This window comes from Carettochelys insculpta, chromosome 14, assembly GCF_033958435.1.
Source record: "Carettochelys insculpta isolate YL-2023 chromosome 14, ASM3395843v1, whole genome shotgun sequence".
Taxonomy (NCBI): Eukaryota; Metazoa; Chordata; order Testudines; family Carettochelyidae; genus Carettochelys; species Carettochelys insculpta.
The window spans coordinates 18,420,224-18,435,255 of record NC_134150.1 but is presented as its reverse complement, the minus strand read 5'-3'; the positions used below and the strand labels follow the sequence as shown (position 1 = coordinate 18,435,255).

Sequence of the window (15,032 nt, the reverse complement as noted above, 5' to 3'; positions counted from 1 at the left end):
CTTCAAAGTAGCGTGGGCACTTCAAAGTACCCCTGGCTACACACAAGCCAGCACTTCGAAGTTTGACACTTTGAAGTTGCCATGGGGGAGACTTAGCCTAATGAAGTGCTGCATATACACCTCAGCACTTCATTAGTAATCTCCCATCACCCTAATTACCATGCCCCCTTCAAAGTTGGGGGCTAGTCTAGACACAGCCAAGGAGAAGCAAACAATCAAAGACAAAAATATATAACTTCTGCTAATATGGTTACTGAAATGGACAGAAAGTAATGAGACTTGGTCCAATAAAGACAAATGTTAAGGTGAAAATCCTGAGAAGTGCTGAGAAAGTGCTAAATATCTGCAAGTACTGTGGACCACAGTAGCAACTGCGGGTGCTTAGCAAGGAAGTAACACCTCTTGGGGTCTGACCACCTTCATTTCAAATTTAAGAATAAAATGCCTGTGCAGTAAGGAATACTTAAGAAAGATTTTGGAAAAATAATAGCCAGTATAATTAATATTACTCTACGGTGAAATACAGTTGCAGAGAGAGCAAGGGCTGTATCAAAGGAGTTATTTCCTGTGACACCAGACAGATACAGCACTAATACATATTTTTACAGGGAGCCTTCTGGCTACGATTACCTCCCTGCCTTGACTTTAGGCTCTTAACTGTTCCAATCTGTGAATCAGAGTAGATCGAACACTACTGGCTTCTTCTTATTCCCTCTTTATTCTGTCCTTGCTATCTTTTTCCTGGCCTGTGCAATTAAATTAGTGAGAGCACAAGCCCCCTCTGTAAGGGAAAACATTTTTAAACAAATTGTTAAATGGGAATATTTTAAAAGTAAAGCTAACAAAGGACTTGTCTGTACCTATTGTGACAACCTGCCCATTCCCTCTGGCTACCTATCCCCCAGCCTGGCAACACTTTTCTTTTCAGCATTTGAGTTATCAAAGGCAAACATGTTCCTTTTAGCCTAGAAGACTTAAGTTCTGAGCACCCACACACCAGCAAATGTCAGCAGGAAAAGCAAGTGCTCAGAAAGTTAAGGTCAAGTTTTGCATCCCTAACAGGAGTAACACAAGGCACTTATCTGTTTCCTTGGGCTCTTCCTTGTTTTTTCCCTTCTAATTTTGTCTCTTCTTTACATTTCCTCTCTTACTCTGCTTCTCCTTCAACTCATTTTTGCCATCACTTGTTTCTCTCAGCATTGAGGGAAATCTTATCTCTGTCACTACTATTAAGCAGACCTCTCACTCTCCAACTGCTCAGTCCAACTGCCACTTGCAGCCTTTGGGGAACATTCTGGCACCAACATTCCTTCCCCCATTTGGTTAAGGACGCGTCACTCCGAACATTCTGCCTGAAGCAAAAGCTCGAAGGTGTCCATCAAGAATGTTTAACCTTTTTATGCACAAAGAGCAAATTAGCTCCACTATAGACCTTTTTTGGGCAGCCCAGCAGCAAAGCTCCCCTGTGCAAAAGCCTTTTGGAGACTGGGGTGAGCCACACTTATATGGAATCCTGCTTCAGAGCCACCCCACAGAAAAATCAGATGCATTTCCTTTTTAGGCGCCTGTGAGATTTGTTAGCATGGGGATACAGTCCTTGTCTGGGGTGGGGCAGCCAGGGAACACATCTGATTCCTTAGTGTCTTTTAGAAGCCAGTCATGAAGGAAAGAAGCAGTCAGTGGGGGGAGTCAGTGGTAGGCTGTGCTGCACAAGTGCTAACCACTTTTTAGATGGGCCTTTCCTATATTCCTTACCAAGGCAATCTGCAGCTTTGCCTGAGTATAACATGCAAGATTAGGCACTAAGATTGTCCTCCTCCTCTGACCATGGCCTTTTATAAACTGGAACTATTTTAGACCATTAATATACCATATTTACTTTGCAGACAAGCAAATCTTCATGATTTACATAAAAGAGATGTGTTCCTGTCAACACAAAGTGCCACTGAACGCTCTTTTTGTAATGACTTCAGATTGGGTGAGTGACTAATAGAACGTGGGCCACTCTACATGGCTGTGATGTAGTTTAACTCAAGAAATTGTTAATTAAGTTAGTCAAACCAGTAACTCTATCATTTTCTACATTTTTCTCCTTGGTTGAATTATTATTGAGGTCATAAAAGTATTTTCTCTTTTTACTTGACATTTTCTGTTACCAGAACTCTTTTCTAAAATGGAGAAGAGAATAAAACAAACATTACAAAAACATACCAAAGGCCTCAAGCCTTTTCCATTACTACAATTTTTTTTCATTCCATTAAACTGTGCTTAAGAAATGCTTATCTCCTATCAGCATTTCTCTGAACTAAAGCTGATCCGGTAGGATGCAGAGCAGCATCTCACAGGGCCAAATCCTCCTCACTTGGGCATTAATCAGCACAACTCTATTCCTTTCCCCTGGGAATTGCCTGCATCCTCTAGAACATGGGTCAGCAACCCCCAGAACATGCACCAAGAGTGGCACACAATCCAATTTTCACTAGCACGAGGCCCTGCCCCTCCACCCTATACTGTTGGGAGCTTAGTCAACACCATGCCACCTGTGGATTAACAAAAGACATGAACGGTGGTGCTCTGAACCTTAATTTATATATTAATGAAGCTGCTGTAAGTAGGACTCTTAAGCCGCGTCTACACAAGCCGGCTACTTCGAAGTAGCCGTGCCAACTTCGAAATAGCGCCCGCCACGTCTACACGTGGCGAGCTCTATTTCGAAGTTGAAATCGATGTAAGGCGGCGAGACGTCGAAGTCGCTATCCCCAACAGGAGATGGGAATAGCGCCCTACTTCGACGTTGAATGTTGAAGTAGGGCATGTGTAGATGATCTGCGTCCCGCAACATCGAAATAGCAGGGTCCGCCATGGCGGCCATCAGCTGAGGGGTTGAGAGACTCTCTCTCCAGCCCCTGCAGGGCTCTATGGTCACCGTGTGCAGCAGCCCTTAGCCCAGGGCTTCTGGCTGCTGCTGCTGCAGCTGGGGATCCATGCTGCATGCACAGAGTGTGCAACCAGTTGTCGGCTCTGTGGATCTTGTGCTGTTTAGCGCAAGTGTGTGTGGGAGGGGCCCTTTAAGGGAGCGGCTTGCTGTTTCCCCGGAAGTGCTAGTCCACCCTGTGACCCTGTCTGCAGCTGTTCCTGGCACCCTTATTTCGACATGGGCCGCTTTGGTGTGTAGACGCTCCCCTGCAACGCCTACTTCGATGTAGTGCTGCCCAATGTCGACGTTGAACATCAACGGCACCAGCCCTGGAGGACATGTAGACGCTATTCATCGAAATAGCTTATTTCGATTTCACTACATCGAAATAAGCTCTTTCGACGTAGCATCCCCGTGTAGACGTAGCTTTAGTGACTTTAAAAAGTATCACCAGCACTTGGATCATACATAGAGGTCAAATTTTTGTACTCTGCCTCGGAAGAGTTGCTGACTCTTGCTCGAGAAGTTTGTTTGCATCAGAGTTTCAGAGTATTTGTAATGTTAAAATTTTTACATAAAATCAAATGTAAGAGGTGGGCAATGTACCTTTGAAGTTTCTCCCTTGGCCTTCTAGTTCTGAATTTCTTCCTCCACCCACTTCCAAGCCTCAGCTGGGGTGTGCATGAGAATAAAATGTGTTGGTTTTTGGAGGGGCACCTTCTATGCCCCTGCCAGAGCCCTAGGGCAAGAGATGTTCTGTGCCCCCACTAATCACTGGGAGGGTGTACCCTTGCTTCTCCCTTGCTCCCTTCCCACACACTCTCCTGGGCCCCAATTTGATATCTGGTCAGACTGAACTTTCTCTTTTTTGGCTGCCAGTTCTCACTCTCCCCTTTTCATGATGGCCCCTGTCTCCTATTTGAATGGAGAGACTGAAATCTGAAGTTCATTAGCAAATATTCTTAGAATACTGCACAATGCAATTATTACAAAACAATCCCCTCCACAAACTGAACATCTCTGTAAGGTCTTAAGCACATTATTTTATTCAGAACTGGACTGCTAGCAATTCTTGGCATGCATTCCACATGCTGAGCTTACACAATCGAGTGGCAGTATTTCAGTCAAGCCAGATATAGGAAAAAAGAGAGAGATCATTTGGATGGAGGCAGAGGTATGACTGTGGACATTTAATACAGAGATTGCACATGAAAAATAGCTTTTTACAGTTCCAATGCAACTTTCTAGCATGACAGACATTCAGACATACAAATTTTAGAATACAGTGCCATTATTTGAAGATGGAGACATAAAATAACTTGACATCCAAAATCCCACAGCTTCCAGGGCCCAGGAATGGAAAATTGTGGCCAATGGGAGCTAAGGTGGGGTTCTGGCAGAGAAGGGCAGCATAAACAGCCTTGTGCCTTCTACCCATCACCCCAGTGTGGCAGGGGGGTTGTGACCCCTTCTGGGAGCAGTGTGCCTCAGCCTTTATTGAACTGCTGGCTTTGAGCCACCTGGCAAGAAGCTGCATGCCAACCCCCAGCCCCTCTTGCATCCTAAACCTCTTCCCAAATTTCTGACTCAGCCTGACCCCTCTCCCAGAACCAGCACCCTAGAACGCTCCTGTACCCTAAACCCCTCCTGAACCTCAACCCCAATCCTGACCCCCCTCCCAGAGCCAGAATCCTATAACCCCTCCTGCATCCCAAACCTGTCCTGCACCGCAACCCACCAACCCTGACCCCCAACTTCCAGAGCCAGCACCCACATCCACCCTGCATCTTGGACCCCCTCTTGTATCTCAGACCCCAACCCTGCCCCTTCCCAGAGTCAGCACCCATACCCCCTCCTGCATCCTGAGCCTCTCCTGCACCTCAACCCCTTCCCCAACCCTGCCCCCTCTCAGAGCCAGCACCTATATGCCCTCTTGTACCCCAAGCTCCAGTGCTGAGCCCCCTCCCAGAGTCCAGACCCATACCTTCCTCCTGCATCTAGGCCTCCTTTGAAACGTCAAACTGTAACTCCAGCCTGGTAAAAGTGAGGGAGCGTGGGAGAGAGTAAGCAACAAGGACAGGAGAGATGGCGTGAGTGGGGTCAGGGAAGGGGAAGGTAGATCTTGGGTAGCCCTAAGTCTGAATGTGATCCTGGGCATAAAAAGGTTGGAGATCACTGCTTTACACGGAGAGTGGACAGCATGTCCCAGTGATCACTTATCTACAATGACCTGTATAACTTCACATGACGTCATCACTTGTGCACAGACCCATCAATGGGACGCGGGGGAAATGGCGAAAGTTGCCCCAAAGCCCAGCAATTCAGAAGGGTCCAGAACTCCCAGCTGCCATCAGCACTACTGTCAGTGCCCCAGACCCTTTAAATCCAGAGTGTGGCACAACATGCTCTGAGAAGCTCTCGGGGCACTAATGCAGCATGTTCTGGGTGGTGCTAAGGACTGGCTGCCCTCTGCAAATTGATTCCTTAATTATGTGCTCTATTATTTTTCAAGGTACAGAAGTGAATCTGATTGGTCTGTAATTACATGGGGTTGTCCTTATTTCCCTTTTTATAGATGGGTCCTATCTTTGCCCTTTTCCAGTCTTTTGGAATCTCTCCCATCTTTCATGACTCTTTAAGGATAATATCTAAGGGCTCAGCTATCTTCTCTGTTAGTTCTTTGAGTATTCTGTGATGCTTTTCATCAGGCCCTGGTGGCTTGAAGGTATCTAATTTGTTTACATAATTTTAACTTCTTTCCCTGTATGTAAAATGTCTTCCTTCCTTAATGTCTTCTTCATTATGTTGATAAATTTCATTGGAATTCCATACTCCTTAACCATTTTCCATGCTGTATCACTGTTTGCACTATCAAATGTTTTTGAATGAAATTAGTATCAAAGGTTCCCTGAAATTCATTTATATTTTCAGTAACCCTTCTCAGGTGATGATAGTGTCTGTGCATTAGTGACTTGATTGGTCCTAGTGATGAATGGTATCTGCTCTTCCTTTCATCTTTTTTAACACAATCATAGCTAAGACATTTCCTGTGAGGAAGAAACAAAGTCATTCCTCTCCTATTTGAACAGTTACTTAAGACTCCCATTTTCAGAAGCTTGGTGATAATACTAAGTGTTCATTTTTCTGAAGCTTTTTTTTCTCTCCACATTTGGGTGCATAATAAACATATTCCTGTTGCCAAATCTTCACCTGCATATTTGAGCATTTCAGGTAAAAGCCATCTAGCTCTGGGGCTTGCTACTTTTTATCTTGTATAAAACTTCCAAAACCTCATCAACTTTGATTTGAGATGCATCAGTGTCTAACTCTGGCAGTTCTTCACGGATCTCAATCTGAGTTTCTGGATTAGGCTGGTTACGTGCTCCATTGAAGCATTCAATCTCTCAATATTCTTTGCTCTTCTTGAGTCAAGAGTTTCACCAAATTTCCCTTTCACTGTGCCAAGACAAATCTCCTTCTACACCATGCAGGGGTTATTCCAGTGCTACTGTATGCATGTGAAACGTGGACAACATATAAGCAACATACAAGCATCATGTGAAATCTCCTTGTATACAGCGATTCCGAACCTTTTCAAGACAGTGACCCATTTTGACAATTCAGTAAGACTTTGTGACCCAAGGCAATTCAGTTTGCCCCCATCCCCAGACTTAAACCCCTTGCAGCCACAAACTGCTCCCCCTGCCCCCAGGCTGAAACACCTGCCACCCCAAAATGCCCCCCATCTACCTCACAAGAGCACAACTGTTGCTGCCCATGGCTCCTTTACTGGGCCATCACCACCACCTCCTCCACACAGCTCCCTCCGGCCCTTCTAGTCCCTTCCTCCACCTGAAGCATGGGCAGTTCCCTGCCCTGCTGCACTAAAATAGGACTCAATTTAATTAGGTTTAATGGCCAGATCCTTTCTGCCAGCCATTAAACCAATTAAATTGAGTTTTGTTTCAGCACAGTGGGGCAAAGACTGGGAGCCAAAGGAGTAAGTGGTGGTAGCTGCTTTGGTGGCTATTGTGGAATGGCTCTACCACTTACTAAGGAAGAGAAGCACATGTAGATAAGGACAGATGATGCAAAAAGATTCTGGGGCAGGATAGACAGCATACATGACAACTGTAATAAAAACAGTCTAAACTGAGCCCCAGGGAACAGCTAACTTCACCCAGCATGAAACATTGTTCACCTGTGTTCGCTTTCAACAATATAAAGTCTTGCATCCTAAGATAAAATGCCCACCTATACAAAAAAGTAAAATAACCCTATCAGGTGTAATTATCATATCCAAAAACATGCTCAGTTAAATTTACCACAGTCCAGTAATAAAATCTCAGTACTTAATATTATTGCATATACAGTAAACCCTCAAAATGCGCAATTTCAAGTTGCATTAACTCTCAATAATGCGAGTTAAGCGCAACTAAAAATTCTGGTCCCCCTGGCCAAGGCTCAACGCCACCCTCAACCCCACTCACCACCCGCACACAGTTCCAGCTCAACCTCCCACCCCTGCACACAGCTCCAACTCACCATCCTGCATGTGGCTTTGGTTCACTGCCTGAGCATGGCTCTGAATCACCACCCCTACCCTGGTTCAAACCCCCCTGCACGCATCTCAGGCTCACCAACCCTGCCCCTGTCTCTGGCTCACCATCCCTCACACGTGGCTCCAGCTCAACCCTACCCACCCTGGTGTAAATGCCCTCTGTGCACAGCTCTGGCTCACCCCCAACCCCTGTGCCCACCTCTGGCTCACTACCCCTCACGCACAGCTCCAGCTCAATCCCCCAGCCCTGGTTTTCAAACCCCACACCAGCTTACCACCAGAGCTTGGCTCCAGCTGAACCCCCCAACCCTGGTTCAATGCCCCCCCCCCGCCCACGTGTGGCCCCGGTTCAACTTTGCCTCCCCAGTTCAACCCCCCACCTCAGACCCAGTTCAACCTTTTCCCCAGTCTGGCTCACCAGGACTTACCTTTCCAAAGGAGCTCCAGGTGCTCCTGCTGCTTCCCTGGCTGCAGAACCTGCGTTCCACCAGATAAAAAGCTGACCCCAACTTATGTGAAATTTCAGTTATGCTAGGGTGCATGGGAACACAACACTCACTTAAATTGAGGCACTACTTTACACTTTATTTCTCTTCTATTACTGAGAGGAATTAATTGCTCAAAGTACCACTGGGTACAAATTAGCTAGTAGTTACAATTCAAATGCAATAAGGCAAAAACATTGCACAGTGTAATATCTGTTTTCATGGATATCAATACTTGTGTTTCATGAAATAAAGTATTATCTTAACTAACAAAGTTAACAGTCATACACTTAAAAGAGTAAGCCATTTTTCTTCTTAATCTCTGTATATAAAACACGATGGAATATGAATCTGGAAAAATTGTATGACACCACTATACTATCACTTTTAATATACAATTTATTGCAGAGTAATCATACGTTCATTCCAAGCTTGTATTTATAGGGCACACATAGGCCATGTCTACACTAGCCAGAAACTTCAAAATGGCCATGCAAATGGTCATTTCGAAGTTTACTAATGAAGTGCTGAAATACATATTCAGTGCCTTATTAGCATGCGGGCAGCTGCAGCACTTCGAAATTGACACGGCTCGCCACCGCACGGCTCGTCCAGACGGGGCTCCTTTTCAAAAGGACCCTGCCTACTTCGAATTCCCCTTATTCCCATCTGCTCATAGGAATAAGGGGACTTCGAAGTAGGCAGGGTCCTTTCAAAAAGGAGCCCCGTCTGGACGAGCCGCGCGGCGGCCAGCCATGTCAATTTCGAAGTGCCGTGGCCACCCGCATGATAATGAGGCACTGAATATGTATTTCAGCACTTCATTAGTAAACTTCGAAATGGCCATTTGCATGGCCACTTCAAAGTTTTTGGCTAGCGTAGACGTAGCCATAATGAAGTGAAGCTTACCCTGCCAAGTGAGTTAGAAGAATTGACTTGTCCTTTTGAATGAGCTTCTGTACAATGGAGAAAGTTCTTGTGGAAATGTGGTAGCACTGCTGCAGTTTCTCATCATAATTAGTCTAAAGGTTAGATTAGGAAGTCCTATGCAATTCCATGTAAAACAATCCTATAACTAAATGTATCTTTCATAAATTTCAGTTTAAAACTTTGGAAGATTTCTAAAGAGCCACGGAACATCTACATCCTATTTAACTTACCCATTCAAGTATTTACATTCAAGGCCAGGCTGATTTATGAATCGTGTGAGCAAGAATGCTATAGGTAGTATTAGCAGATGTAGCCGGCACTGCTCTGCTCCTTAAAGGAAGTCATTTTTGAAAATAAATGAAAAATTTATCAGCTGATAGTGTTTTTCAAAATGAAGAAAAATTTGAAGGCTGGAGTGACGGTTCATGGATGAAGAGGGGCAGGAGGTGGGTGGCTTAAGGCAGAGGGTTAGAGGGGTCAATGTAGGTGAGAGGTGCAGAAATTGGGCAGGGTCTCAGGACTGGGGTCTGGGAGGTACGGGAATTACTGGGGCCACCCATGGAGGTGAGGTGATGCTTCTACGCAGTGCTCCCAACCCAGAGGCTCCTCCTGATGGGGATGGGACTGCACTCCCCATCCAGTGATTACTCCTGGGACAGAGGGATCCAGAGCAGCATACTTGCTGGGTGGGGACTGAGGCTCTGTGGGTTGGGCCTGGCCTCCAGCTACCCAGAATGTGCTGCTGCCCCCAAGGCCTACAGCTTCTTCAGTGGGCCTTTGCATGGCATAGTGGCTGTTCTGTCTGTTGGAAGTGGGGCAGAGCTCTGTGGGCTGCACTTGGCCTCCAACAGCCGCCTCTCCCAGCCCTCCACTGGTCTGGGGAGGGACAGTGCTTTGTGGGCTACCTACAGCCTTCAGCAGTCCCCTCCATCCTGCAGCCTGTTTGCTGAGGTGCTCCCAGGGCTGGCAAGGCTCCAGTGCTGCCCCCTCACACCTCCAGTGCCCCCTGTGGTCTACAGGCTGTAGGGATGAGGCTCTGGGGGCTGCCCCCAGCCTCCAGTGGCCCCTTTCCACTGCAGGCTGGGGGGAAGGTCATGGAGCTGCCCCCAACCTCCAGCAGGCTTCCTCTCCCCTGCAATCTGCAAGCTGAGGGGCAGGCTCCAGCAGACTTCATCCCCCTCCGAATGCCTCCCTGTGGGCTGCAGATGGTCTGGGTGGGGAGCAAGACTCCAGGGGTGGCCCCACATTCCAAGAGTCCCTCCATGGCCTGCAGGCTGTCTGAAAGGGGAGGGAGCTAAGATCTGAAGGGCTGTGCTCCTCCAGCAGCCCCCCTCAGTATGCAGTCTGTCTGAGGGGGGCCAGGATCCTGGGGCCAGTCCCACTCCAGCTGGCCCCCCATGGTCTGCAGGATGTTAGAGGGCAGGCTTTAGTGGGATGTTCCCCTCCAGCTGCTCTCCCCCATGACCTGCAGACTATCTGTTTGGGCTAAGTTGTACGGGTTACCTCTTAACTTCAGCACCCCCTAGTGTGGCCTGTAGGCTGTCTGGAGGCTGTCCCCACAGAAACCCCTTCTGCAGCCTGTAGGTTCTCCATGGGGGGCAGGCTCTGGGTTTGGGGCAGGGGTGCTACTTACCCAAACTTTGTGGTAGGCAAGATGGTGAAGCCTCACCCCTGCTGGCCTCTCTCTTAGTGCTGCAGCTGTCCCCAGTGGCCACTCTCAGTACCATGTCTCTCCTATCCTTGCCCCTCCCTTTCACCTCCCTCCTTCTTCTGCCTCACCCCTTTCCATGTTCTGGGAAATCCTGGGATTTCAGGCATTTTCCACTCGCCAGGCATAACCAACCCTTACCTTGGTTTAAGGTAAGAGGAAACTGCATATCATATGTAGCGGTCATAGCTCTTACAGTTGAAGAGGAGTTCTTGAACAAAGGTGAGATAATAGTTTAGAACATCTTCTCTACTGCCTCAGGAAGTCTATGAATGAATCTGCCAGGGGCTTGGCATTTTTGTCAGCAGCCCTGGAATCTGCACTAGTAAATGTTTAGCTCTTAGGTTTAGTTTGAGTTCATATTCCAATCAAACATTATATAGGGAAGCTTAAACATTTATATGAATACATTTCTTCCCCTTCTGAATATTAAGCATGTGGTTATATGCTTATTATAATCTAGGACTAGAAAGTTCAAGGCTGCTCATGTTTCTGTGTAATGTGCACTTTGGTGTTCACGTTTTCTAAATATCAAATTGAACAGTATATTTCATTAGGCAAACAGCATCTACCGATGCATCTTTCATGAAGAAGAGGCTTAGTGAGCTAACTAACAGATCTCAAACCCCTCCTTCCTTGTCCCAAAAAACCCCTATGGCCAGGCCCTGTCCTAATCACACCCCAGGTGAGGAGTATTTATGATGCCCCTCTTCTAGTTATTAAACTTTTGAATAGCTTCTTGTTTCTACAGCTCTCTGAGCCCAGGTCCCCTGAAGCCTGACACACCAGGAGATCTCCTGAGTCACTTGCCCTTATATCTGGCACTACCCACAACCCAGCTGAGGATGAGATATATTCTTATAAGCTAGAATATCTAAATCTCCTGTGTGCATTTAAAGATATCCTGTCTGTTTGACATTTTCAAGTTGAATGCAAGATTGCTAAGAAGATAAGCTATATGTCTAAACAAGTTTACGCTGTAGCTATTTCAGCAAATAAGTGAAACATCAATTAGTACAAACATTTCTGCTACCACTGAGATTTTACCTCTGTACAGAAAAGCAGTAGTTCAGAGTACACCATCAGTTATTAATTAACAAGGGGTCAGGTAACATCGTGTACTAAGGCATTTGACCTTGGCATCTTTTCACCTCACTGAAGAACGTGCTGATTGAGGTGTTGCAAAGGCCCAGTCCAGTGATCTGATTAGAGAAGCTGGACTATTCACTTTACTGGACTTTTGCATGATCAGGGCCAAAGCTTGTCATACACCAATGTTCCATGAGTAGGTCTTGAGAAACCAATGTCATGTTGATGAAAATAAGGGGCATGGGCCTAATGCTCACGCTTTCTTCCCCTTTACTTTTAGAGATTTATTGCTAGTGAAAGAAAATAGTAGAATGAGAAATGTGGAATAAGAGTAGCGATGATTCCAGGAGGAGAGTGCGTGCAGTTATTTCCCAACAGACCTGGAGCTGCTTAAATCAAAATGTAGCACAATGGGCCCGTGATCCTAATTGGGGCCTCAAGGTGTTTAACGTAAATAATAATATTCACTTGTCCCTTGCTAAGATTCAGGGTCCAGTTTCAGCAAGTACTGGGCTCAGATTTGTTTTTTCTTTCACAAAAGAACTCCTGTTAGCCAAGTTAGGATTCTATGGGGATGGCTGAAGTGATACACTTGTGTAGTTCTGTACTTAGCTATTTCTTTTAGCAGTTGCAGTATACCTCCGACTAGCGCTGACTAGAAACACCTGCTGGGAACCTGGATAAATTGTTTAACCTATGGGCCCACACTGTGCACAAGAGAAGTTACTCACGGGTCATCAGTACATTCCAGGGTTGTCTTGAGCGCTTCAGAGAATTCCTGCCCTGCTCCTTGCATAAGGAAAGTAGACAGTGTGTGCCCTTTCCACACCTGAACACCACAGGACAAGATTCAGTCCATAATAAGAGTGAGAAAGAGAGCATGATTTATGAAACAGAGAAGACTAAGGGATCCCTTAAGAACTGTCCCACTTAAACAGAAGACAGTATCTTGTTTGAATTAACTCCTATCCCCATGTTAGGCCATATATTTATAACACATTTCATCTCCCTTTAAAAAAAAACAATGTAAATTAACAAAACAAAAAGCAGTCAAGTAGCACTTTAAAGACTAGCAAAATAGTTTATTAGGTGAGCTTTCGTGGGACAGACCCACTTCTTCGGACCATAGCCAGACCAGAACAGACTCAATATTTAAGGCACAGAGAACCAAAAACAGTAAGCAAGGAGGACAAATCAGAAAAAGATAATCAAGGTGAGCAAATCAGAGAGTGGAGGGGTGGGGGGGCTCAGTCTAATTCTTGACCTTCCCCCACACCCCTACACTCTCTGATTTGCTCACCTTGATTATCTTTTTCTGATTTGTCCTCCTTGCTTCCTGTTTTTGGTTCTCTGTGCCTTAAATATTGAGTCTGTTCTGGTCTGGCTATGGTCCGAAGAAGTGGGTCTGTCCCATGAATGCTCACCTAATAAACTATTTTGCTAGTCTTTAAAGTGCTACTTGACTGCTTTTTGTTTTGATAGTGTATACTATAGACTAGCACGGCTTCCTCTCTGTTACTATTCAAAATGTAAATTAAATGTAGGTGCTGGCCTGACATCTGGTGGCTAAGACAGACATAGCAATGCTCAGAAATCTTACAGAGTACAAGCTACTTGAAAATTTGGCATATCTGAGATATCATTTAAAGTGATACGACCCATAACAGAAAAAGCAGCACTTTGAAACCCTCGTGCCTGGTACACCTTTTAAATAACAACATGTAATTTACTTTTGTTAACCATGATACATTTTTTAAATTCTGCTTTGACAACTAGGGTAATATGAGTGCTAAGAGCTAAGTGCTAAGAGCAGGGGTGAGCAATAAACAGCCTGCGGGCCAGATGCGGTGCACCACATTTCTCCCCTGGCTGGGTGCCAGATGTTTTATTTACCTGCTCCACTGCTGTTGGAAGTGGGCAAGGCACATCTGTCCTAGTGACTGGGTGTGGAGTGGGGATTGCTAGCACTACGGTTCAGGCTCCTGACTGCGCTACTTAAAAAGACAGTGCACAGACACTGAGACACACACACGTTTACCCTCCGTCTGTCACACACATGCACATTCCCCCAACACACAAACACACACACACCGTCTCTCTCTTGCTTTCTCTCTCTCTCTCACACACACACAAACACACACACTATCCCCCCAAAAAACTTGGAGCTGTGTGTACTGTCAGTTCTGCCCTCCCTGCCAGTGCTTAATTTGTGCCATGGCTCTCCTTAAACACAAATTAAGCACCAGAGAAAGCAGCAGGGCCTGGAGGTGATGGGGAGGAACCATGGGTATCTGTGGAGTTGGCAAAATACAAGTTGGTCATAGATGCCATTTTACCTAAAACTGGCTGTGCCCACAGTACTAGCCCCATCATCTGTCCACTAAGCCATACTGCCTCTATTTATCAATAGATAGCCTATGTAATTGATTTCCTGGCTCAGGAAACTGCCAACTCAGGGTAGACTCCAAGAAATAGGGCAGGCAATTCCCCAAATTGGTGGTTTATTCTATAATTAGATTAACCAAGTCAGAAGCAAAAAAGCTTCTGTAATGCCACACTGGTGAACCAGAAGTCATATACACTCACTTTTTGGACAATCCAGCTTTTGGTTTCAACCTACACAGCCAAGTCCAGAGGTCAGCAACCAAAACAGCAAGAGCCATTTTTTTTCAAATTCGGTAAAAAACTCAATAATTTAAGAACCGCATGTGAATTTGAGACACTCCCTGATAAACAATGTCAAACCATACTTTTTGTAACCCCTTGTGACAAGGTAAGACTGGAAGGTGGTAAGAACGAGAGGGAAAAGCAGGGCAGGAAAACAAACAGGGTGTGAGCAGCTGGGGAGGAAGACGCCCTGGGTCAATTGTCCCACTTAAGCCTGCTTTTAAAAGAACCCTTGCCCAGTAGGCAGGGGGAGAGAGGAGAAGATCTGGAAGACAGGAGCAGAGCAGAGCAAGTTTTCTAGAGGGACCAAAAGAAGGAGAGGAGTGCTCAGCTGCAAGGGGCTAAAGCCCCTGCCCAGGAGGCCTGGGATTTGGAGTAAGGCCAAGCAGGCTGAATCCACAGGAGGAGCCAAACCAGGAGGGGGAACAGGCTGTGGTGGCTGCTGCTGCTGCTACTGCTATCACTGCCACTACCTGGAGGAGGTACGGGTGGGGGGAGGAATTGTCTGGGGAAGTGGCCCAGGGAAGAGCTGTGGTGCTCATAACAACGGGAGCACTCCCCCACCACCAGCAGCCACACAGGCTCCCTGGGCTGGAACCTGGAATGAGTGGGTGGGGCCCAGGTCCCCCCCAGACCACCATCTTCCCCTCCTCATGAAGGGTAACGGTGTCTGGA

The 15,032-nt window shown here is 46.2% G+C and overlaps 1 protein-coding gene across 1 annotated transcript in view; it reads right to left on the bottom strand.

The window, feature by feature from the left end:
• Positions 1-10,767, bottom strand: part of ABCC11 (ATP binding cassette subfamily C member 11) — a 92,107-nt gene extending 81,340 nt beyond the window's left edge. Inside the window, 1 exon segment of the mRNA XM_075009128.1 lies at positions 10,743-10,767. The gene's annotated coding sequence lies outside the window, so the exon portion shown is untranslated.
• Between the last annotated feature and the right edge of the window lie 4,265 nt (positions 10,768-15,032).